General features: G+C 34.3%; 1 protein-coding gene across 1 annotated transcript in view; it reads left to right on the top strand.

Moving 5' to 3' along the window:
- LOC129906511 (uncharacterized) overlaps positions 1 to 26389 on the top strand; it is a 45592-nt gene extending 19203 nt beyond the window's left edge. Inside the window, exon 2 of the mRNA XM_055982292.1 lies at positions 13940 to 26389. The gene's annotated coding sequence lies outside the window, so the exon portion shown is untranslated. The remainder of the gene's footprint in view (positions 1 to 13939) is intronic.
- The last annotated feature ends 279 nt before the right edge of the window (positions 26390 to 26668 follow it).

Raw genomic sequence — 26668 nt, 5'->3', positions numbered from 1 at the left:
TAAGAGCCAAATCTTTTTTGGAACCTATACCTCGATGGGATGGACATAAGTCCCAAATTGGTATGGGAGCCATTGTGCCCAAATAAATTTGGGACTTATATGCCTTTGAAAATAAGAAAAAGGGTAACATACCGGTTAACTTGCGTCTGCTCTTATGCTGACTCTTCTAACATTCGGCCTTATTTCTCAGTTGGGACTCGGCGTTATTTCACTTTGACAAAGTGCAATAAGGCCGAATGTTGAAATTCGGCGTTATTTCGCTTTTGTAAAGTGAAATAACGCCGAATTTTGGAATTCGGCGTTATTTCGCTCGGCGTTATTTCACGGCACCAGATGGGGGCTGTTCTCGATGTCCTATAATCCCAAAAAATTCACTTTTACGATAAGGACATACACCCAAACACGTTCCATGAAAAAAATTTGTCCCGTGAAAAATGCAATTTGATTTACTAATTTGCCTGGGCTATTTTGTTTAAAATTCATTTGAGTATTTTTTTCGTTTTTCAAGAGAAACTTTTCGTTGGTTGCTAATTTTACAATAATTGTTTTTCAGGCCATTGAAAACAGTAAAAGAGTTGGTATTAAATGTTCTTCTATGCAATAGACCAAAGCTAATGGCTCTCCGTCCCACGGTTGTCCAAAATGACTTATCTCGTTGCAAAAATCATAACTTTTGAACGGATTGAGTTAGCGGTACATTTTTTTTTTTATTTGAAGGAAATTTCTAGGGCTGTTATACCAATGAATTTCAATAAAATTATTTCACAGGGTGTTTCGGAATCATCGGCCAAAAACAGATTTTCTTAAAAAAAAAATATTTAAATTAAAATTGGTATGCCATTTTGTAGAAATCACTAATTCACATCTAAAAAAAGTTGAGATTACACTTTTCCATGATATTACGATTATAGAGAATGCCAAAGAAGTTGGTCCCGGAAGTCCGTCTGTCTGTCTGTCTGTCTGTATAAGGATCTACAGCCTAAACGGATGGACCGATTGACTTCAAATTTGGTATGTAGCATTTTTTGGAGACCCTCCGGAGGGGTTTTTGGAATAAATTTTTTTGGGCCAAAAAAAACGGTACTTGTCATACACCAATTTCAGTAAAGTTGTAATTGCTCAAAAACGGCTCCAACGATTTTGTTTAAAAAATTCAAATGTTAGTTTTAAAACAAGGTCTATCTTTTAATGAAAACATTTTTTTTGGAAAATCATTATTAACTGTACCTGCCATAGAACGGTTTTTTTTAAATCCGATATTCTCCGAAACGGCTTATTCGATTTCAACGAAACTTTTTTTGAAGAAGCGCTTATATAACTCAAATATAAACCAAAAATAAAATTTCAAAAAAAATAATTTTTGGATTTTTAAAAAAAATTTGAAAATTTTTTTTGAAAAATAAAATTTTCGAAAACGGGACATTGTATTTTTTTGAAATTTTGTTTTTAGATGTGGATTAGTGATTTCTACAAAATGGCATACCAATTTTAATTTAAACATTTTTTTTAAGAAAATCTGTTCCTTCTGCCTTCATTTTTTTTTCAAAGTACAAAATCTCGGCAGTGCGCAAGCATGCGCAGCTAAATATTTTTATTTTGGATCAACAATTGGTTGGTACACATACCCTATTCGGCTTAATGCATGGAACCGAATGGATTTTTTACGGTACCTGCCATAAAACCGTTTTTTTTTTCAAATCCGATATTCTCCGAAACGGCTTATTCGATTTCAACGAAACTTTTTGTGAAGAAGCACTTATATAACTCAAATATAAGACAAAAATAAAATTTAAAAAAAAATAAATTTTGGATGTTTAAAAAAATTTTTAAATTTTTTTTTGAAAAATAAAATTTTCGAAAACGGGACATTGTATTTTTTTGAAATTTTGTTTTTAAATGTGGATTAGTGATTTCTACAAAATGGCATACCAATTTTAATTTAAACTTTTTTTTTAAAGAAAATCTGTTTTTGGCCAATGATTCCGAAACACCCTGTGAAATAATTTTATTGAAATTCATTGGTATAACAGCCCTAGAAATTTCCTTCAAATAAAAAAAAATTGTACCACTAACTCAATCCGTTCAAAAGTTATGATTTTTGCAACGAGATAAGTCATTTTGGACAACCGTCCGTCCGTCCATTCGATCCGTATTTATAAAAATGCACATAAACAAAATTGCACACAAGGCCATAAGAATGCAAATAAATTTTTTTGTTTGTCATGTTTAGTTTATATTAAATCAATCCCTTGAAATCTGTTTGCTTTAAAAGTCTAAAAGTTACCAATTAATACGATTTTATCGAGTTTTAAAAACTTGCTTTTAACTAAAAAAGTCAAAGATTTAGAAAAAGTGCAAATTTTTGAATAGGTACACTTAAGTCGTTTCTTGACAAAAAAAATTAAAAATTGCACATTATACAGCCACACAAAAAAAAATAAAAGTTCTGACCTGTGGTTGCGACTAGGTATTTCATGGCGCAGGGACATAAGTCCCGAATTTTTTTTTCGGGACTAATGTCCCACTTTACTGGGTCACAAGTCCCGAATCCAATTCGGGAATTATGTCCCACCTTACTGAGACATTAGTCCCGAAAAAAATTTACGGGACTTATGTCCCACGTTTTTTTTTTGTATAAATATATCTATAGAGACTATTAAAGACTACAGCTGACGAAATAATAGAACCGATATTGTTCTCACGATTTTTTTTCGTAGTACCAACTCCGATGTAAGGTACGGTTACAAGCTGTTGGAAAACAAAAGCAAAGCTTGCAAATTTATTGGTAAGTCGAAATTGCATTGTGACAAAATATAAACAAATGTATAAAGTGAAAGTTTAATAATTGATATTTGTGATAACCGATATGAGTACTTACCAGGGTGAAGCGGAAAAAAATTTCTCAGATTCGAATCTCTTTAATTTGCACAACCCAAACGCGGAGCGGAAAAAATTTTGCCCACGGGAGAATCCATTTTGAGGTGTGCAAATAAAAATTCGCGCGAATTTTCGATTTTGATTTTTTTGCATATTTGGTGTAAGGGCATTGTCTCTGATTTATTCTCATTTAAATTTTTTACCTTAAATGAGTCAGAAAAATCCAAAAGAAATTTTATTTTTTTTTTTTTTTTTCATTTTAATATGCAAACTGCGTATTGGATTTAGTATTTCTCTCTATAACTCAGAAGTATGAAAAGTGTAGTTAGGGCCTTTACGAGATTATGGGCAGCATAGGTGTTCTTACAGGACACTATCTAACAGGTAGACACTCAAAAAGAATGGGCGTGTTCTCTAGCGATTTCTGCAGGAGTTGCATGATCAACATCTTCTGTGCACCTGCCCTGCTCTCTCTAATAGAAGAAAACTCCATCTAGGAGAATTCTTCTATGAGGACACTAGCAACCTTGTGAAAACGAAGGTCAAAAATCTGTCCTTAATCATAAGAAGCTCCGAGTGGTTCGGCTAGTGAGTTCCTAACTTCCTAGTCTTTCGTGGTATCACAATGGATCGATAAGGGCCTAAGTGTATCGGGTACTTTGCCTGACAACCACTAAAACCTAACCGAACCTTGTTAATATTCTGATTCTTGCTTTTTAAGACTATTCATAATAGTCTATTGAATAGACCCTTTTGACCCTCGTTCAAGAGTTTTTATTGCTGATTATGATTCCTTGACATAAAAGAATACTCCAGCCAAAAGTGCTACTAAATCCATTGGTGCATTTCTGAGAAAATGGCAACACTGGTCGGTTTTCAGTTTTTTGATTTAACTCAAAAACTAAGCTTTGAAATGGTTCAAAGACACTTTTCATAGCAAATTAAATTTTCTGTCAAGTTAAGATGGTTAAACAATTTTAAAAATTATTTTTCACTAAAATTCTAACCTAAAATCAAAGAAAAAAAAGTTAAAAAATTGACAATTTTATTTTTTTTTACTAAATCAAGGGGCATTTTGTATATGTACGTCCAAACTTTGCACAAATGAAATAAAGTAGAGGTAAAAGCCACACAAAAAAAATATAAAAGTTCTGACCTGGGGTTGCGACTAGGTTTTTCATATAGTTTTTGGGTCGCGGAAACCGAATCCGAAGTCCCTTTTGCTCCATCACGTCAGGTTTTCGAGATAACCTCAAAAAATGTCACGTCAGGTTTTTGAAATATCCTCAAAAGATGTCTAAACTCAAAAAAAAAGTTCTTATCTGACATTTTTTGAGGATATCTCAAAAACATGACGTGATACAACAAAATAGACTTCGGATTCGGTTTTAGCAACCCAAAAACTATATGAAAAACCTAGACGCAACCCCAGATAAGAAATTTTGGTTTTGACATTTTTTTGAGGATATCTCAAAATCCTGACGTGATAGGGCGAAATTTACTTCGAATCAGGATTCAGCGATCCAAAAACTATATGAATAACATATTCGCACATCCAGATTCGTGAAATTTTTTGAGGTTATCTCGAAAACCTGAGGTGATGGAGCAAAACGGACTTCGGATTCGGTTTCCGCGACCCAAAAACTATATGAAATACGGCGCAGGGACATAAGTCCCCGGGACACAAGTCCCGAATTTTTTTTTCGGGACTAATGTCCCGCTTTACTGGGTCACAAGTCCCGAATCCAATTCGGGAATTATGTCCCACCCTACTGAGACAGAAGTCCTGAATTTTTTAGTCGAAAATGGGACATAAGTCCCGAATAAAGTGAAAACTATTTTATATACATAAATTTTTACTATAAATGTTCATATAGGTACTAATTAATCCATAACATTAGTTTTTGGTGCCATGAAATACGCCCAAGTGAAATAAGGAAGTATTTCGCGAATTGGTATAATTTTAATTTTCAAAAGAGAAATAAAGCCATTTTTCAACATTTGGCTTTCTCTTTCGCGTCAATTTATTTTCAAAAAAAAAAATAAAAGAAAAGTGCCTCGTTTCGGTTTATTAAAGCGAAATAATACCATTATGATTTTTAAATCATTCTTACTTATCAAAGAATAAGTTTTATATAAAATTTGTCTTTATCCAGTTTGCTCCAAGGAAACAAAATATAACTCAAACTTCAAAGAGAATATTTTGTCAGTTTAATGTTTGTTCCAAAGATATGCTTGTGTTCTAACTCGATAAACGCGAAGCGGAAAAAAATTTCTCAGATTTGAATCTCTTTAATTTGCACAACCCAAACGCGGAGCGGAAAAAATTTTGCCCACGGGAGAATCCATTTTGAGGTGTGCAAATAAAAATTCGCGCGAATTTACTCCAGTTTGCTCCAAGGAAACAAAATATAACTCAAACTTCAAAGAGAATATTTTGCCAGTTTAGTGTTTGTTCCAAAGATATGCTTGTGTTCTAACTCGATAAACGCGAAGCGGAAAAAAATTTCTCAGATTTGAATCTCTTTAATTTGCACAACCCAAACGCGGAGCGGAAAAAATTTTGCCCACGGGAGAATCCATTTTGAGGTGTGCAAATAAAAATTCGCGCGAATTTTTATTTGCACACCTCAAAATGGATTCTCCCGTGGGCAAAATTTTTTCCGCTCCGCGTTTGGGTTGTGCAAATTAAAGAGATTCAAATCTGAGAAATTTTTTTCCGCTTCGCGTTTATCGAGTTAGAACACAAGCATATCTTTGGAACAAACATTAAACTGGCAAAATATTCTCTTTGAAGTTTGAGTTATATTTTGTTTCCTTGGAGCAAACTGGAGTAAATTCGCGCGAATTTTTATTTGCACACCTCAAAATGGATTCTCCCGTGGGCAAAATTTTTTCCGCTCCGCGTTTGGGTTGTGCAAATTAAAGAGATTCAAATCTGAGAAATTTTTTTCCGCTTCGCGTTTATCGAGTTAGAACACAAGCATATCTTTGGAACAAACATTAAACTGACAAAATATTCTCTTTGAAGTTTGAGTTATATTTTGTTTCCTTGGAGCAAACTGGATAAAGACAAATTTTATATAAAACTTATTCTTTGATAAGTAAGAATGATTTAAAAATCATAATGGTATTATTTCGCTTTAATAAACCGAAACGAGGCACTTTTCTTTTATTTTTTTTTTTTTGAAAATAAATTGACGCGAAAGAGAAAGCCAAATGTTGAAAAATGGCTTTATTTCTCTTTTGAAAATTAAAATTATACCAATTCGCGAAATACTTCCTTATTTCACTTGGGCGTATTTCATGGCACCAAAAACTAATGTTATGGATTAATTAGTACCTATATGAACATTTATAGTAAAAATTTATGTATATAAAATAGTTTTCACTTTATTCGGGACTTATGTCCCATTTTCGACTAAAAAATTCAGGACTTCTGTCTCAGTAGGGTGGGACATAATTCCCGAATTGGATTCGGGACTTGTGACCCAGTAAAGCGGGACATTAGTCCCGAAAAAAAAAATTCGGGACTTGTGTCCCGGGGACTTATGTCCCTGCGCCGTATTTCATATAGTTTTTGGGTCGCGGAAACCGAATCCGAAGTCCGTTTTGCTCCATCACTGTCCCTGCGCCGTATTTCATATAGTTTTTGGGTCGCGGAAACCGAATCCGAAGTCCGTTTTGCTCCATCACCTCAGGTTTTCGAGATAACCTCAAAAAATTTCACGAATCTGGATGTGCGAATATGTTATTCATATAGTTTTTGGATCGCTGAATCCTGATTCGAAGTAAATTTCGCCCTATCACGTCAGGATTTTGAGATATCCTCAAAAAAATGTCAAAACCAAAATTTCTTATCTGGGGTTGCGTCTAGGTTTTTCATATAGTTTTTGGGTTGCTAAAACCGAATCCGAAGTCTATTTTGTTGTATCACGTCATGTTTTTGAGATATCCTCAAAAAATGTCAGATAAGAACTTTTTTTTTGAGTTTAGACATCTTTTGAGGATATTTCAAAAACCTGACGTGACATTTTTTGAGGTTATCTCGAAAACCTGACGTGATGGAGCAAAAGGGACTTCGGATTCGGTTTCCGCGACCCAAAAACTATATGAAAAACCTAGTCGCAACCCCAGGTCAGAACTTTTATATTTTTTTTGTGTGGCTTTTACCTCTACTTTATTTCATTTGTGCAAAGTTTGGACGTACATATACAAAATGCCCCTTGATTTAGTAAAAAAAAATAAAATTGTCAATTTTTTAACTTTTTTTTCTTTGATTTTAGGTTAGAATTTTAGTGAAAAATAATTTTTAAAATTGTTTAACCATCTTAACTTGACAGAAAATTTAATTTGCTATGAAAAGTGTCTTTGAACCATTTCAAAGCTTAGTTTTTGAGTTAAATCAAAAAACTGAAAACCGACCAGTGTTGCCATTTTCTCAGAAATGCACCAATGGATTTAGTAGCACTTTTGGCTGGAGTATTCTTTTATGTCAAGGAATCATAATCAGCAATAAAAACTCTTGAACGAGGGTCAAAAGGGTCTATTCAATAGACTATTATGAATAGTCTTAAAAAGCAAGAATCAGAATATTAACAAGGTTCGGTTAGGTTTTAGTGGTTGTCAGGCAAAGTACCCGATACACTTAGGCCCTTATCGATCCATTGTGATACCACGAAAGACTAGGAAGTTAGGAACTCACTAGCCGAACCACTCGGAGCTTCTTATGATTAAGGACAGATTTTTGACCTTCGTTTTCACAAGGTTGCTAGTGTCCTCATAGAAGAATTCTCCTAGATGGAGTTTTCTTCTATTAGAGAGAGCAGGGCAGGTGCACAGAAGATGTTGATCATGCAACTCCTGCAGAAATCGCTAGAGAACACGCCCATTCTTTTTGAGTGTCTACCTGTTAGATAGTGTCCTGTAAGAACACCTATGCTGCCCATAATCTCGTAAAGGCCCTAACTACACTTTTCATACTTCTGAGTTATAGAGAGAAATACTAAATCCAATACGCAGTTTGCATATTAAAATGAAAAAAAAAAAAAAATAAAATTTCTTTTGGATTTTTCTGACTCATTTAAGGTAAAAAATTTAAATGAGAATAAATCAGAGACAATGCCCTTACACCAAATATGCAAAAAAATCAAAATCGAAAATTTTGTAGTAAGGGTCTTTACGAGATTGTGGGTAGTATGGTGATTGAATTTGTAGTGACGGATGCAAGAGATATAATAGCTGCTTGGCTGTCCGTTAAGATCCGTATTAGATATTACGTTTTCTCTCTAAGCCAAGAGAGAACCTCCTTAATCGCGAGAATTTCCGCTTGGAACACGCTACATTGGTCTGGTAGGCGGAAGAAAAGACTGAGATTCAGTTTTTCCGAGAATATAAACCCTCGTTGGTTTTTGAACCATCAGTATAGAAGTACAAAGAGTCATTGTCCAGAATACTACGGTCCTCCCATACAGTTCTGGAGGGAATAGAGGTCTGGAAATTATTATTGAACACCAATTAAGGTGTGGTCTAAACGATCTGGAATGAATCCGAAGTTGTTTAGAATCTTAGTGTGATTACAGGTCCACTAAAAGGTTGCTTTTAAACGAGTGGCTGAGTTTGCTGCTACTTGTTTCCTGAAGATGTCTAGGGCCGTCGCCCAGGGGTGCGATTTATATATACTTTTACAAAATTTATATTAATAACGAAGTCTTTCCAATCGATGTTTTATTCATTTAGTACAGGTAAAATAGTACATAAAATCAAAAAATAAAAAAAAAATTGTTACACTCATGAAACTTGGCAAAAAGTTTGCTTTTGGGATTAGAACCAAGTACAAAAAAAGTCTATACAAAAAAGTTGGGTTGAAGGGTGTTTTTTCGCCGACAAGAGGGAGGAGCTGAAGGTCAAAAATATACTGAAAAAAATTGTTTGTCGAATATCATCATATGACACATGTTTTCAAGGTATTTTTTGATGCTGAATCTAATGGCATAAAAATAAAGTCAAAACGATTGCTCTAAGAAAAGTTATTGCCGATTAAAAACAAGGGTGCTTGTTTTTTTACCTCAACATGTAAAATATAACCAAAACCCATGTGAAAAACATGCTACACTGACAAAAATCGGGATGAAAGTTTAAGATAAAACAGGGACAAAGGATTCATAGTTTTTACAAATATTTTGGGTGAAAGGGTGTCTTTTTGATAGGTTAAGTTGTGTGTGAGAAAGGTATCATAACAGCTAACTTATATTTTATTAATTTTTAAAACTTGCTGAAATAGTTTTGGTTGGTATAAGAATTAAGAATCTATAAAAAGTAAAAAATTATTTTGAGTGAAAGGGTGTTTTTTTTCAAGAAATGATGAAATTCGGAATTAATACCACAAAAACTGGGAAAATATTGTTACACCAATGAAAATTGGTAAAAATGTTTCATTTATAACAGAAACCAAGAACCCAAATAGTCTATAACAGGGATGGCGAACCAATGGCACGCGTGCCATTGGTGGCACGCCATAAAATATTTCCGGCAAGCCACCAATTTAGTAATTCAATTGCCATTTGAGCGACATTCAACGATTTTTCCAGTAAATTTTTTCTTGAGATTTTGTAAAACTGTAGGCAGTGCCGGATTAGCCTCAAGGCAAACTAGGCAGCTGCCTAGGGGCCCCACTTCAGCTAGGGGCCCCTCACCCTGACAACGAACAAACAAAATTTCTTGGAAAAGTATCTTCAATAAAAAACAGCATTACATTGTATTTGAAAAAATAAGAAAAAAGAACAACAAAAAAAAAAAGAAGAATAAAAAAACTTTTGCAAATCATTAAAACATTAGCCCCGTTCCATTGGAGGTGGTTAGTCATGAGTAGATCTAGTACCTACTATAAATAACACAATCTTCTACTCGCGGAGATAGGAATGTGTAGTTGTTGAACTAGATTTCTACTCACGAGTAAACTACCACCTTCAATATAACAGGGCTATTGTATATATGTATGCATGTGTTTATAATGAATTATGACTCCCATCCCATCCTGAAGGACCCAACCCAGCGATGCCAGATTGAGGGATTTTTTTTTCGGGATTTTTGATTAGGGAAAACGGAAAAATCAACCCAGAAAATGGGAATACAGTCAGCTCAAAATATATCACGTTTTAATAAAAAAGTTCTTTTTACAAAATCAAAATTCATCATATTCATATAACAAATTAAAAAAAAATACTTCTTCCCATGTGCTCCAACCTTAATATTTAAACTGTAAATCTCTTCTTAAAAAAAAAAAATTAATATTACTTGTGTATTCGAATATAATTCCAACGACATCGAACCACAGTTTAGTAACGAGGTGGTGCCATTCAAGATCTTCATGTTGCAATCAGATACGTCAGAAAATGTGAGATTGTGCACGCAGAGAAGTTACTCAAATTGATATTAGATTTAATCAAATCACGGAATTGGTTTGTATATCATTTTTTAGATAACTTTATTGTTAATAAATCTTACCTTTGTCATTTTTTGTTTATTTGAACAACAATGTAGCTATTCAATAAAAACGATACCAATCTCTTTTCCAAGATGGCGGCTGCTCCCGACCTCCTATCATCCAAACAAATTAACTTTTATGATAAGGACAACCTGTGTTTCGCATGAAAAAAATATTGTAAAGTGAAAAAATCTGATTTCATGCCCATATTTTGACTAATTTGCCTGGGCTATAATAATAGAATCAAAATTAAAAATTTTTGGTATGATTTCTCTCTCCAGTTTTATAATGAAACCGTAATGCCGACTTATCACGAGTCGATTTTCGCCGTGCGGCGAAGCTTTTCGGCGTCAGTCGAGTCGTGTGAAGGTAAGCCGCACGCGACTAAAGTGATAATCCCCATACTACTTTAGCCGTGAGACATATCATGTGGCTAAAACCGACTCGTGAAAAATCATCATATTAATATTTTCTAATAACTTATCGTTAATCGAAGTTATCTGTGAAGCATCAAGTTGCTTTAATGTTGAAATATCGCTGCAATATTTATTATAGTTATTACAAAACTTTTAGTTTACGTTTATAAAATGACATGATAGGACACAGATTATAGCCGATTAGTCTTTAGTAAGTTACCTACACACATTTCTAACTTAACTTAAAAAGAGCTTATGATATTGAAAAACCATCGGAAAAGGGCCCAAAAATTACTGTGCCTAGGGGCCCATGACATGGTTAATCCGGCACTGACTGTAGGTTAGGTTATTAGGTTTTCACAAGCTAAAGAATTATCGGAAATGCTAGATCTACTATGGACCCTGATACGACATCCTTTGATAAACTTAACATGTTTAAATTTTACTGGTAATTGAAGAAATTGAAATGGAGCTGAACGAATTTGTCCGATATCGACTCAAAAATTAGTCGGAACGAGGAAAGAGTTGGAATCAACCAAACTAGAGAGAGTGGAGGGCAATACGACGAACAATACCAAATTAATGGAAACATGAAATTGGAAAAGTTGGAGATCTTGACAATATTTTCACCTACTTACGCCTGTCAGTCATAATTTTTCCAAATGAATAACACTAAAGATTCGTTTAGAAGCATATTGTCAGATGATTCCAACTTTATATTTCAGTTCAGCCTGCATTCTGCTTAAAGTAGCCCTGATATAAACTACTTCGCATCAAGTTCACAACAAGAGAAGTCATACTACAATATTTCTTTCATTTTTTATTCTTTGTTTTATTTTGTTGAGGTAGGTACATCTAAAAATTGAAAAGTGAAAAATTTCAAATTCATTTTTTTCAAACTCAGTTTTTCCGAACGTAAAATATGAAACAATGATGCAGAGATCTTATTTTTTGGTTCCAAAACCATTTTTTGTAGTTTTTTTCAAAAACAATAGCGCTATAAAGAAATAATAATTTTGTAAATCTCCCACTTTTTGCAAAAAGTGGCCATTTAGTTAAACCTTTAATCTGAAATTTTGTTTTTGTTTTATTAAAACGAACTACAATAATAATCTGTTATTTTCAAATTTAAATTAATAGGTGTGTTTACAAATAAAACGCTGCGTAGTTTAAAATTAATTATTTTTGCTTCTAGTGGTCACAAAAAAAACTAGATCAAAACTGTATGGCACGCCGAAGGCACCTCAAATAAATATTTTGTTTTAAATGGCACGAGGCTCTAAAAATGTTCGCCATCCCTGGTCTATACAAATATTTTAGGTTAGGGTGTTTTTTGGGAAATAGGGAAAAAACCGCGATAAGCCCGATAAAATCAATGGTATAAATGGTACCCTTACGAAATTCATTAAATATATTCTCTTTCCCATGGGAACTACGAATAATGTAAGTCTATAAATTTGTTTTATGTGAAAGGGTGTTTTTTTAGAAGTCCTGGTTTAATCTTAAACTTTCATCCCAAATTTTGTCAGTGTAGCATGTTTTTCACATGGGTTTCGATTATATTTTACCTGTTGAGGTCAAAAAACAAGCACCATTTTTTTTAATCGGCAATAACTTTTCTTAGAGCAATCGTATTGACTTTATTTTTATGTCATTAGATTCAGCATCAAAAAATACCTCGAAAACATGTGCCATATGATGCTATTCAACAAACAATATTTTTCAGTATATTTTTGACCTTCAGCTCCTCCCTCTTGTCCGCGAAAAAACACCCTACCGCCCCAATTTTTACTTGCGATATAGGTACTATATATCAAGTTATGCATTCGTACAAAAAAAAATTTAAGATAGCATTTAGAATGTCCCATTGAATTTTTTTGAAATTTTGTTTTTAGATGTTGATTACTGATTTCTACAAAAATGGCATATCAATTTTGTTTTAAAACTTTTTTCTAAAAAATTATTAAAAAAAAATTAGTTTTTTAAAAAACGGCTCTAACGATTTTGAAATTTTTTTTTCTAAAAATGCATATTTATATATCAATCAAAACTGCATACTTGTTTTGGAGGGCAATTTGATTTAAGACTTTATTTTATTTTTTTAAAACACGAATTTTATTTTTTTTGGACCTATATACCTACATTTTCCAAATTTCTATGTAACAAGTCTTTAAAATTTAAGCAACTTTGACTCTAAGAGCAAGTTCGTGCGAACCAGGCGTGCATTTTATTTTTTTAACTTTTCAACGGGCGGTCGTATTTTTTGTCCTTAACTTTTTGAAGAATGAAGGCGCCCCCAATTTTGGGACAATGGTGTCCAAAATCAAGAACAAGGCGCCCCAATTTCTTTTGGAAGACTAAAGCAATCTTAATATTCCTCCAACCAATTTAATTTTTGCAAAGGCGCCTCTATATATAAATCACTAAATCATAGCTGGTAATATGGAGAGGGAGTGTGTTTCTTTATTTTTTCCGGATATGGACGAGACAAAATAGTTTATGGAGAATATCCAGACTGTAATAATGAATATAGAAACAGAAGGGAGACGGACAGAATCCCGAAATCCAAAATCCAGAAAACCCTAAATCCCGAAAACTCAAAAACCAGAAAACCCGAAATCCCAAAAACCTAAAATCCCGAAAACCCAGAATCCCGAAAACCCGAAATCCTGAAAACTCAGAATCCCGAAAAACCAAAAACCCGAAAACCCAAAGTCCCGAAAATAAAACAGAAAAAATAAAAAACTCTTTAAAATTGTGTTTCACTGAAATTTTAACTGAAACATAAAATTAAAACCAATTAAATAACAATTTCAACATACAATTATTATAAGTTAAATATTAAAATTCATAATTCTTTTGATTTTAGTTCAACGATTTTTCCAACTTAACTCAATCACAACAAAACACTGCTGAAAGCGCAATAAGAACTTGAAATCATGTAAAAAAGAGATATTAACGGAATCATACACTTTTATTGTTTTTTACGTGTTAACACCTTAATTACACACTAATTGTTTTCGAAACCGAAATTCCGAAAAAATGTTATTTCGGGATCCCATTCTGGATTTTGTGGTTTCGGGGTTCTGGGTTTTCGGGATTTTGGGTTTTTGTTTTAAAATGATTTTTTTTTAGAGGCGCTACTTGCAATCTTGCCCAGGGCCGCCGCACAGTGTGAAATTTTGCCAATCTAGCGGAACTTAATTCATGGTTCCAAGTACACTTAATTTTTGGTATGAAAACCAGTTTAATTATGTTAAATATGTATTTCTACAGGTGCTTCATTCATTTTTAAATATATTATCTTATTAGATGTCCGCTATGTGGTATACGAGTACATAATTTACTACAATAGATGAGGAAGAGCCGACATCGAGCAAACGATTTTGTAAGTTGTTTCTCAAAACTATTTATATCTCGAAAACGAAGCGAGATATCGAAAAATTTTATTTGATCTTTTCGTCTTATATTATTATGAAGAATCTAAGAAAGTAATTTGCGATTCATAAAAATGTGATTTACGATTTATGAAAACATCGACAATAGGTTTTTGATCCATGAATCGAACAAAAAAAAATAAAATATTGCAAAAGATTGCAAAAAGTTGCCAAAAATAACTCTTGATTCTAATTATATAAATTACAAAGAATCGAAACGCGGGCTTACTTAAAAACCGTTATCTCAAAGTTTTGAAAGACGTTTTTTTATACCCTTGCAAAAATTAATGTAAGTAAGTAATTATAAAAAATAAAACCAATGATCTTACTGGAGCATGTAGTATTAACATCAAAGATACAAAATACATAATAATATTACTGTTCCTAAGACGCATTTGTAAAAACTGCACAACTCAGTTACTCGGCTGTAAAATGCCTTTAATTTTTTTGTTCGCACAATGTTTGACTTTGACAGCTTACTGTACAAAACAAAATGGAAATATCAAGTTTTCACCACCTGAAATGAATAAACTGTTATGTTTAAAATTGATTAACACCAATTCGTACTCAGCAGCTTAACTTTATTTTTTGACTTAAGTTCCGCTGGATTGGAAAAAATTTACACTGTGCGCCGGTAGCGCTTAAACCGGCACTGTCTGAACTGATAATTCTGCTATGTCTATCATGTTCTTAAGCGGGTCTTCTATTTTAATATCGTCTAGAGCAATCATGATTGCTGAGTTCCTGTCACTTTTTGTATAATTACAATTAGCTTTTATTATATGGAATTAAATTTCATAAAATGAAAGTTCGGGAATACAACCGACTTTTCTCTTCTTGTTGTTGGGTGCTGCTATCTGTGTATGGGTTTCTGGAACTAGTTAAGTGAGTCTGCCACTACAACATTCCCCTCCAAGTGCAACTAATATGTTTCACAAAATCGACTGTATGAGACAATTGTAAACTTTCTTTCTTTCAAAGCTTAATTTGTCGCACAAAGCTGTCCTCGTGGAACAATTTTTCTTTAAAAATATTATGAGCTGAAATATGGTTTGATTCGATCGATCGACTTGTTTTTGTAGCCTTCTTATTACTCTGAACGGGCCTTCGTATGGGGATTCCATACTTTTTCTTACTTTGTCGCAAGTGTTTAGACAACTAGGTACACTGCGCGTCACTTGAATAGAAACAACAATTTTTCTTTAGAAGATAGCGATTGGCGCTTTGGTGAGGTAACTTAGTAGATTTTTGGTTTTGCATTTTCAAAGAGGAACTTTTAACAAACAATGCAAAAACGAAAAACCCAAAACAGAAACCTATGGCTACTATTTGCGTTTTTCGCATTACTTCACAAAAAACAGTGTTTATTTTTGCGTCGCTTGAATAGAAACAAGCTCTTAAATGATGAAAAATCATGGACAACACTAATTTTAGTAAAGCAATATTAAACTTTGATATTATTAGCACATAATAACCAATTATGGGCTACGAGCTACCCTTAGGCACCACAGAAAATGCATAAATAGAAGCTAACATTGAAAATGCACTTGCACTATGCATAATCGCAAAAGATATTGAAAAACTTGCCAAATTTGGATGAGAATATTTTTAAAATATCGTAAACTAGTGATTAAATAAGAAAATAAGACAGGTGAGACCCAAATCAAGAGTAGAGAAAAAAATAATTTAGCAACTAGCTGCAATTTCCTTCACTTTGCAGCTAAAATTGGTCAAAAACGTTGTTTTAATGCGATGGTAATGTGTTTTTTTTTTCCATCACATTATAAAATGTGCGCATCATTTAAAAGGCCCCAAAATGCAAAATAACAGAATTTTAAGCTCCTATAGAATAACAAAAAAGTTAGCTATTTTATAGTTGCATTCGAACTGAAAAGAAATGAGGTAAAGAGTGTTTTTTTTTTTAAAGTAAACATACCAACTCAGATGGACCATATTAATACTAGTCCTATATCATTGGTTTAAGAAAGAATAACTTTAATCGCATCGCCACCAAAGGACACTAAAATGTGTTATACAATACGATTTGATCTTATGATGTGCAATAGCAAAATTGAAGCTTCACGTTTCGAAAAAAGATGCAAACTTTTACAAAGAAATAATGGTAGAAGCTCTTGGAGAGTTTAGGAATGTGGAAGAACAACCGTCATAGAGATTGCGCAAGGATAGTTCCAGAAAAAAACAACGCAATAGAAACAAAACAGATGCATTCCGGATGAAAACGAAAGTTTATTTCAATTATTCAATCCTTAAATTGAAGAAAATATCATTTTCTAAATTTGTAAGAAGTTACCAAACACTATAATCACTTTCTCCAATTTGGTCCACGATTGTGTACAGTGCAAGTGCATTTTCAATGTTAGCTTCTATTTATGCATTTTCTGTGGTGCCTTAGGGTAGGTCGTAGCCCATAATTAGTTATGATGTGCAAATAATGTCAAAGTTTAATATTGCTTTACTTAAATTAGTATTGTCCATGATTTGTCATTTATTTATCTAAGCTTAGTACAAGCTATGACTTAAAACTAACTTAAACTACCTTAGACTAATTTAACATTTTTTTTTTTTTTGGTTCTTGTTTTGTGTTGTTTTTATTGTATCAAGACCGGGCCCTAAGGCCCACCTTAATGTTGTTTTATGGGAAACAACAAAAACGAAAAAAAACAAAAAACTTAAACGTTAAACACCAAGCTTAAAAAATAAGGGGATTTGGATGGAGGTGTTCATATCGGGGGCATAAGATGGGAATGATTAGTGCAGCAGGATATTCCGGAGATTTTTTCTAAGTGATGATTTACTTATATGGAAGTCAAAGGAGGGCATTGCTTCGTTTGAGTGCCTTAACATTCTGGACATAGGTTCAAAGTGGCCATAATTGTTTCGATGACGGGAAAGGTAAAAAAGGGTGGAGAGCGGAGACTTCGGGGATTTGTGTTTAGGTTGATTTCACGTAGAAGAGTAGATGATTTAATGTTTCCTGTAAGCAATTGATGGACAAAGAGTATGTCGGCTATTTTGCGACGCTGGGCTAAGGTTTGCAAGCCAATTAGATTCAGACGGTCATGGTATGGGGGTAAGTTGAATCTATCTTCCCACGGAAGGGCACGTAAAGCGAAACGAATAAATCTTCTATGAATGTTTTCAATTCTATGTGAATGATATTCGTAAAAAGGTGACCAAACTTGGGAAGCATATTCAAGAGTGGGTCTTACGAATGTTATGTAAAGGGATTTTGTAACATATGGATTATTGAACTCCTTAGACCAACGTTTAATAAAACAAAGGGACCGGTTGGCTTTGTTAATTATCTGATCAATGTGAGAGTTAAAATTTAACATTCTATCACATAAGACGCCCAGATCACACATGGATTCTGATATTTGGATGGGTTCATTTAAAAAGTAGTAAATTCTTGAATTTAATGTACGTCTTCGGGAGTATGTAACTTTAAGGCATTTACAGATGTTCAAATCTAAAAAATTATGTGTGCAACAATTGAAAAAGCGATTAAGGTCGTTTTGGAGAAGATTAGAGTCAGATGGAGTTGAAATTTCCTTGAAAATTTTCATATCATCTGCAAACATTAAAAGGGAAGAGTCTTTTAAGATAGCGGTCACATCATTTACTGTAAGAACAAAAAGAAGAGGTCCAAGGTGACTACCTTGAGGAACTCCAGATGTGGCGAAAATTGGTTTAGATATTGTGCAACGAAACAAAACTCTATAGACGCGGTTCTCCAAGTATGAGGTTACCCAAGAAATAAAGTTTGGTGGAAATCCTAATGCTTCAAGTTTAAGACAAATGATTTTATGTGACACTTTATCAAAGGCTTTCGCAAAGTCCGTGTAAACTGTGTCAACTTCATTCCCATTTTCAAGAACATTTAGTGTTTTGGAGACAAATTCAACGAGGTTTGTTGTTGTTGATCTTTCTTTAAGAAAACCGTGTTGGACGGGTGAGAATACAGACTTACAGTGGAAATAGACTGAGTCATACACTAAACTTTCAAAGAGTTTGGGAATACACGATAGTTTAGCTATCGGTAGTTTATGACTGCATTTTTGTGGACCTTTTTTATGAATTGGAAAATAAAGGAGTCTTTCCAAACATCAGGTAAAAAACACTGCGCGAGGGATAAATGGAAGAGATCAGTAAGTAGTTTCGATATAATACGCACACATTTTTTTAGGAGAATGGAATGAATGTCATCATTTTATCTTATTTAAGAGCTTGTTTCTATTCAAGTGACGCAGAAAAAAAACTGTTTTTTGTGAAGTAATGCGAAAAAACGCAACTAGTAGCCAAAGCCCAGTTATTTTAGGCATTTTTTACCTCAATCTGCGGAAAAATTCCTACTGGGCTCGATTTTGGTATAGACCTTCGTTACGGCGTTGTTATGAAGTTGTGAAAAATCGACATTGATATCGCGTCCGCGTTAGAAGTTATAGAGGTCAAAAGGTCATGAAAATCAGTTTTTCGCATATATCTCGTGACCCGTTGCTCGGAGGTCAATAGGGGTCTATGGAAAATCTGTTCGTCATAAAATTATCTACAAATATTGCCTTACGCATTTTTCTGTAAATCCAACCGATTTCGGAATATATTATAACGTAGTCATTCAAACTACATAAATTTGTTCAAAGTTTCGATATGACTTTTAGAAGTAGTCTAAGATTGATTTGGGGTGTTTTGGCCCTCAAATGTTTTTACCCTGAGACCAAAACATCTCAGGGTAGATAATTTTGACCTGAGGGTCAAAATTAATTGCTAAGATTTTATTAAATAGTTCGTTAGTAGCTAAGTAACTTGGTTAGTTAGTTAGTTAGTAAGTTAGTTAGTAAATTAGTTTGAATATCGATTACATGTGAAACTTATAAAAACGTATTAATAAAAAGCAAAAGAGATTACACATGTATTTTTCAGTATTCAAATACTGAATTATTCACTCTTAAATAAAACAAACCTATTATTACGTTTCAAGTATTATGCCCACGCTTGAAACAGCTCTATTCCGAAAACGGTTGGATTTACAGAAAAATGCATTAGGCAATATTTAATTTTCGTGACCTTTTGACCTCTATAACTTCTAACGCGGACGCGATATCAATGTCGATTTTTCACATCTTCATAACAACGCCGTAACGAGGGTCTATACCAAAATCGAGCCCAGTAGGAATTTTTCCGCAGATAAAACCTAAAATTACTGGACTACCCCATACGGTTTCTGTTTTTACAACATTGTTTGTTAAAAGTTCTTCATTGAAAATGCAAAACCAAAAATCTACTAATTTACCTCACCAAAGTGCCAATCGCTTTTTTCTAAAGAAAAATTGTTGTTTCTATTCAAGTGACGCGCAGTGTATATATACGTGTTTTGTTGTTTTTCTCGTGTTCAGTTGGCTTAATTTTTTTTTGAAAAATCGTTTGAGTTGTTCAATGAAGTTGTGTTCATTTGTGTTCTCAGAAGAACAGATGGATAAGTGTAAAGGTAATTTGACATTTTCTCCGTGCAGGAACTCGGAAGGTGTATAGTTGAGATCATCTTTAATCGTCGTACGTGCATATTTCGAGAAGAATGATTGGAAGTTGTTGTGACCAGTGAATTTTGTCACCAGGAGCACGAATCGAGGTTTTTAGTTGACGATGAAATCTCTCAGCTTGGACGAGGGCGGGCAGACGTCGGTTGGCCCCAAAGTTCAAGTATAAGACTTTCTGTAACAATCACAGATTGTCCAGCCAAAGTTTGAAGTCTTCTGTAAAATTCAGATGGCTTTCTGTCCCCATCCCCTCGCCTGATAATAACACAGCCACACAAAAAAATATAAAAGTTCTGACCTGGGGTTGCGACTAGGTTTTTCATATAGTTTTTGGGTCGCTGAAACCGAATCCGAAGTCCGTTTTGCCCCATCACGTCAGGTTTTCGGGATAACCTCAAAAAATGTCAAGAAAACAAAAATTTTTTTTCTCTGATCTGGATGTGCGAATATGTTAATCATATAGTTTTTGGATCTCTGAATCCAGATTCGGAGTCAATTTCAGGTTTCTGAGATATCCTCAAAAAATGTCAAAACCAAAAAAATAAAAGTTCTTATCTGGAGTTGCGACTAGGTTTTTCATATAGTTTTTGGGTTGCTAAAACAGAATCCCAAGTTTTTTTTGCCGTATCACGTCAGGTTTTTGAAATATCCTCAAAAAATTACTAAACTCAAAAAAAAAGTTCTTATCTGACATCTTTTGAGAATATCTCAAAAACCTGACGTGATACGGCAAAATAGACTTCGGATTCGGTTTTAGCAACCCAAAAAACTATATGAAAAAGCTAGTCGCAACCCCAGATAAGAAATTTTGTTTTTTTGGTTTTGACATTTTTTTGAAGATATCTCAGAAACCTGACGTGATAGAGCGAAATTGACTTCAAATCTGGATTCAGCGATCTAAAAACTATATGATTAACATATTCGCATATCCAGATCAGAGAAAAAAAATATTTTTTTTTCGTGACATTTTTTGAGGTTATCTCGAAAACCTGACGTGATGGGGCAAAACGGACTCCGGATTCGGCTTTAGCGACCCAAAAACTATATGGTAAACCTAGTCGCAACCCCAGGTCAGGAGTTTTATTTTTTTTTGTGTGGCTGGGTAATGCTTCTATGCGATTGCTTTCGCTCATGGAATGTCTATCGATTAATGCTTTTTTTATTGCGTATGGAGGTTATATTTCGAGTTGAAAATTGAGACTCGATCTAAATAAACCATATTGCAGGCATTTTTGTTCAAAATTCGGGCAGTTTTATTGAAATCGCGTTTACTAACCCTGCTGTGAGTGCGGAAGCAATCGCAGCTGGAGGGATTGGGGCTTGAGGTATTGTATCAGGCATTTTAATTGCTTTTGTTGAGCCGATTCAAAACGTTATTAAAAAAAATTTTTTAAAAAAATGAGAAACCCTATTTACTAAATTCGAAGTTAAGATGGTAGCTGAGAAAATTCGTTTACAGCTTTTGTGAAAAAGTAATTAAGTGATTTGATTTTTTAAAATTCTTAAAAAGGTTTGTATTGAGAATATTTTATAATATGATTTACGATTGTTTAATAAATTTAATTTTGAGAAATATTGACTTAGGATAAAAAAAAATTTTAAAATTGCGTTAGCTTTTGATTTTTATTTGCTCTGGAAATGATTTTACTGTTTTCTGATTCGATTTTCAATTTATAAAAAAAATTTGTATTTCGTGAGCTTTAAATTTAGAATGACTTTAATAGTTCTTACTTAAAATTATTTTTAGAGCTTAGGCAACCAAGAAATTTTGAAATATTTTTGAAAGAAAAGAATTTTGTTCTACGATGACTTAAATACTTAAATGCTTAAATAGTTAAATACTTGATTTCTGTTCCGATCTGGATAGTGGTAGTCTTGACTGCCCTCTAAACTTTTGTTCTGCAAACAGAATGTTTTTGTTGATGGAGAATTGTACAGCGGAGGTGGTGGATCGTGGAACGTGGTGGCAAAAATTTTTCGACGTGGCGGTGTTGGCTTTTGATGGTGCTGGCAAAAAATTTTTCAACGTGGCTGTGGTGGCTTTTGATGGTACTGGCAAAAATATTCGACGTGGCGGTGGTGGCTTGACGAGTGCTGGTGGTACTTTGTATCTTATTGGGCCAAAAAAAAAATCTTCGTGGCGGATGTTGGCCCCTAATAGCGCAGCGAATCTTCACAGGATTCCGATTGCCACACACTTTTGAACTGCGTGATCTCAATTGCAAATGAACAATCGTGAATTTACACAACGATCGTGATAGCAATTACAACGCAACGAAAATTGTATTTACAAATTGTGGCGACGTGGGGCGGCGTGTTCCCAACGGTTCTGTGCCACGGAACGGTGAATTGCGAAAAAGTTGTAATGATTTGTGATCACGTGAGTGGTTGATGCGGCTTTTCGTCACTATAGCGGTGCTTGCACGAACCGCTATGTCTTTGTGCCACACTAAGCAGCACACAATTGAAAGAAAGCGGTGATTGCACGAATCGCTATGATTTGCCACACCCAGCGACATACAATTTGTGAAAACTAAGAAGCCTTTTTAACTTTAAATCGCTTAAACTTTAAAACGATGTCGGGGTCACCAATATTGTAATTATAAAACATTTTTTGTATAATTACAATTAGCTTTAATTATATCGAATTCAATTTTATAAAATGACACAATGACAAATCACGATGGTTTGATGCATAAAAAATAAGTTCGGGAATACAACCGACTTTTCTCTTTTTGTTGTTGGGTGCTGCCATCTGTGTTTGGGTTTTTGAAACTAGTTAAGTGAGTCTGCCACTACAAACGCACCCTCTATGTCTAAAAAAGCGACAAGAGTGTACTCTTTGTAGTGTAGGGAATATTCAATGGTTCTAACCAGAGAATGGAGATCAGTTTCCACCAATTTCCCTTTAGTGTAGACATGTTGTGCCTTAGAGATCAGACATGGTTCTATTTCCTGTCTTAGATGGATATCTATCATTCTTTCTAGAGTTTTAAACAGAAAGGATGATAGACTACTAGGTCTTATATCTCTTGGAGTGACATGAGAGCATTTTCCTGCCTTAGGTATAAAAACCACCTTAGCTTCTCTCCAGACCTTTGGAATATACGAGAAGCTTATAAAGCTTATCATCATAATTTCCAACTTTCGCAATATGATATCTGAGACGTGTTGTAGTTCGGCGGGTATGATACATTTGACCCAGGCGATTTGTATGGATCGAAGCTGTTTATTGCCCATATTAGTCTATCCTTGGAAAAGATCTTTACTAATTTGATAAAATTGGTTAGATCGGTGACCAATGTCACTTATTGAGTTTGAGTTACCAGGGAAATGAGTGTCTAGTAGCAAGTTCCTCAAAGGAGCTAGTCCAATCATCATTTGAGTCTTTTAGAGAGCTCGGTATGGAGGAATCAGTTGAAAGGATTTTCCTTAGTCTAGATGCCTCAGAGGAGTCTTCAATTTTACTACAGAAGTTCCTCCAGGAGGATCTTTTACTTTTCCGTAGTTGTTTCTGGTAACTTTTTACGGGTCCCTATATACAAGTTCCAATCTGATGGGTTCCTTGTTTGTTTAGCCCTATTGAAATCCTTTCTATAGTCTTTCCTGAGCGGTTCCAGCTCTTTGTTCCACAAGTGCGGTTTTTTCTTTCCTCTTATTAAGATAAGGGGACAAGAGTTAGCCATGGAGTTGTTTAGAGCTTTAGTGAGATTGTTGACTTCTAAGTCAAGACCATCAATATTAGAAGGGAAGATGTTGTCCTGATTATTATAGCAGGTAGGTACTGAAAGTTTCCCTATATTTCCCCAATCGGTTTTCCTGTAATCATGAAAACCAGTTATTTTTTATACATTCATCTTCGAGACTGAATTTAATATACCTCTGGGAATGAGTGATCATTAGATACAGTCCAATTACTAATCTCCAATTACTAATGTCCAATACCTCCTGTCGGTTCTTTGTGACAAAGGTAGATTCATTACCAATATTATAAATAAGAAGACTAGTACTTAGAATAAAATCAAAAAGTGACTCACCTCTTTCATTTACGTCAGTACTCCCCCACACTGTGTTATGAGCATTAGCGTCACTACCAATTAGGAGATCTACTTTTTGGATCGCTGCTGCTGCGATCATTCGCCCAATAATGGCCTAGATAAGCAGACGTAATCCAATATGTTTCTTTGGCGGTCTGCAGTCTAGCGGTTGTGATATCACGATCGCTGTAATTAGGCAGTAAAAAGGCTGTTAGTGTTTTCTTTGTTAGTATGCAGGATACAGGCTCACCTTTATCCGTCGCATACAGCAGAGAATAATTTTTCGTCCCGAGGCCTCTCACCAAGGGTTTTACAATCCAAGGTTCCTGGATCAGGACTATATCCTCTCCGGACTTGCTTAGTCGGAGAAAAAGGGCGGCCGAAACCTTTATGGAGTGTAGGAAATTAATCTGTACTACCTGAAGCATGGCTTCAACCTGTACGATCAACATTGGCATTAAGGTCCTCCGTTTCTGAGGTAGAGTTTAATAACTCATCCTTGTCGTTATCAGTATCCATATCGGACAAACTGTCAATCATCTCATCATCTTCCATTACGGAAGATATTGCCCGAATCTATGGTGCCCACGTTGTTTCCAATCTTGTTTCTACAGCTTCAATTGTAAAGGTAAATGTGTGGGATTACCTATAACGGGTAGTTTATGAAGATCGAAAGCCGTATCTGAAGAAAGAGATGTCAAATGATGGCATCAAGGGCCCTTGGGATAACATTTCATCAGATGTGTTTTAAATAATCGTATTTCTTACAAAATTCTAAGTAAATAGGGGGCGTTAGAACCTTTTAAATTATTTGTTTAACCTCGTTAAATAAAAAAATTATTTTTGTTAAAAAAGTTCTTAAATAAATTTCGTTTTTGGCTATAATAAAAGGGGTAGCCTCACCCTGATGTTATAAAAAAAAAATTACAATCTATTCGCATCTAAAAAGTGCAATACAAAATCGATATTTAAGGGCGAGAAGGGGGGGGGGGTTTGAAACATATTTTGGTCTTCCCACATACTCCCGACGATCCTTAGATCCCAAATGAAGTATGTGAGAACACCAAAATATGTATCAAACGATCCACGATACACCGTGAAAATGGTGAAGCATGGCGGTGCGAAACTGATGCTTTTCATACAACGGGGTTGAGCCTATTTATCCCATCAAGGCCCATCAGGGGTATAATGGAGTACGTCAAAATTCTCGAGGAGGTTATGTTACCCTATGCTAAAGAGAAAATGTCTTTGGTTTGGGTATACCGACAAGATTATGGCCCAAAGAATACTTCGAAAGGGGCAAAATTATGGTTTCACGAGAAAAAGGTATGCGCTATGGAGTTGCCCGCACATTCCTCCCGACCCTAACCCCTTTTAAAACTTGTTGGGGAATGTAAAACATAAGGTCCATGAGGTGAAACCGAAGAATTCGAAAGAATTGTGGGAGATAGTGCGAGATTCGTGGATTTCAATATCGGTCGAAAGGTATCAAAATTAAAAGAACTCTATGCCTCGAAAATGCATTCCAATCATTTAAATAACAAAGTATTAAAGGTAATCTTAAATAATTAATACACTTTCATACAACTTTCAATAGTTTTTCTTACTTTTTGCCTTATAGGGTAATTGCGGGAGAGATGCCGCGTCGGGAGAGTTGCCGCAGTCAACCGAAATCATATATCTAGTCGTCCAGGCAAAAAATTTTTTTTTCTAATTTGTTCGGTTAACATTCAAATTAAAACGTAGCAAAAAAAATCTGCACATACTGTATATGTAACGGGAGTTTTTGTCGTTTGTTTTGTTTTTTGCTCGCCTTTTGACTATGGAAATTTTTCAGCCTGTGGGAATTTTTCGTTTCTGAGACAAGTTATTGCGTTTTTTTCTAAATGTAATGATTTTGTTTAGTTAATATGTGTTTCATGAAGTGATGCGTGTGACTTTTTTTTTGTTCTTATTTTTTGTTATTGTGTGGTGTCGTGCGGCATCTCTCCCTCACAAAAGGGAGAGATGCCGCATTTTTGTTGGGAGAAGATGCCGCATTCTGATTTTAGTGTCTTTTATTGTTTAAAAGAAAATATTAAGCTTTATTAGGTCACGAAAATGTATCTGTAAGAATAACAGAGGAAGTTAGACCAAAGATGTCTTAGAAAAAGCTTTAAAATGCATCGAGAAAGGGATAACCCCGCAACATCTCAGCTTTCAGAAACAGCTCTTCTTCCTACAATAATTTCAGAAGCAATCAAGTTCACTCTTGCAATCATTTTGAAAAGGGAATTCACACACCATTATATTTCAAAAGCGCTGCGCCAGAAAAATTATTTTCACCACTTCCTGAAAAACCGATGCCAAATTTTTAAAAACTTAGGGTATTTTCAGGGGTTTTACCCACTACCTAACTATCTCGTTAATAGAAAGAAAAACAGGTTAAAAGGAGATAACAACTGAAAAGTGAATGTTGAGTTGGCTAAGCCCGCTGAGAACCGAAAAAATTGTGTCCAATGTTGGAAAAACTATTTCTCAACAAAAAAAAAAAAAACAAAAAAAACAAGAATGCATCCAATGCAAAAAATGTAGCAAACGGGTACTAAAAAGTCGTACACTGTACAAAAAAAAAACGAATTCATCAATCGTACAGATTGTAGGCGTGATGATTAACGAATACAACATGTTCCACATTAATTAACAAATACAAATTCAATGCATTTACTATGCGGCATCTCTCCCACACATGAAGGGAGAGATGGCCCACTTAATACTTTTTTCTTTATTGTTAATTTCATAAAAAAATAATTTTTTTTTAGGTTAAGTATTTTTTTATGATAGTAAACAAACCCATTGTTTTGTTTTCTTAAAAAAATTT

This window comes from Episyrphus balteatus, chromosome 1, assembly GCF_945859705.1.
Source record: "Episyrphus balteatus chromosome 1, idEpiBalt1.1, whole genome shotgun sequence".
Lineage (NCBI taxonomy): Eukaryota > Metazoa > Arthropoda > Insecta > Diptera > Syrphidae > Episyrphus > Episyrphus balteatus.
Note: the sequence above shows the minus strand (reverse complement) of the source record. Positions and strands in the feature narration are given on the sequence as shown.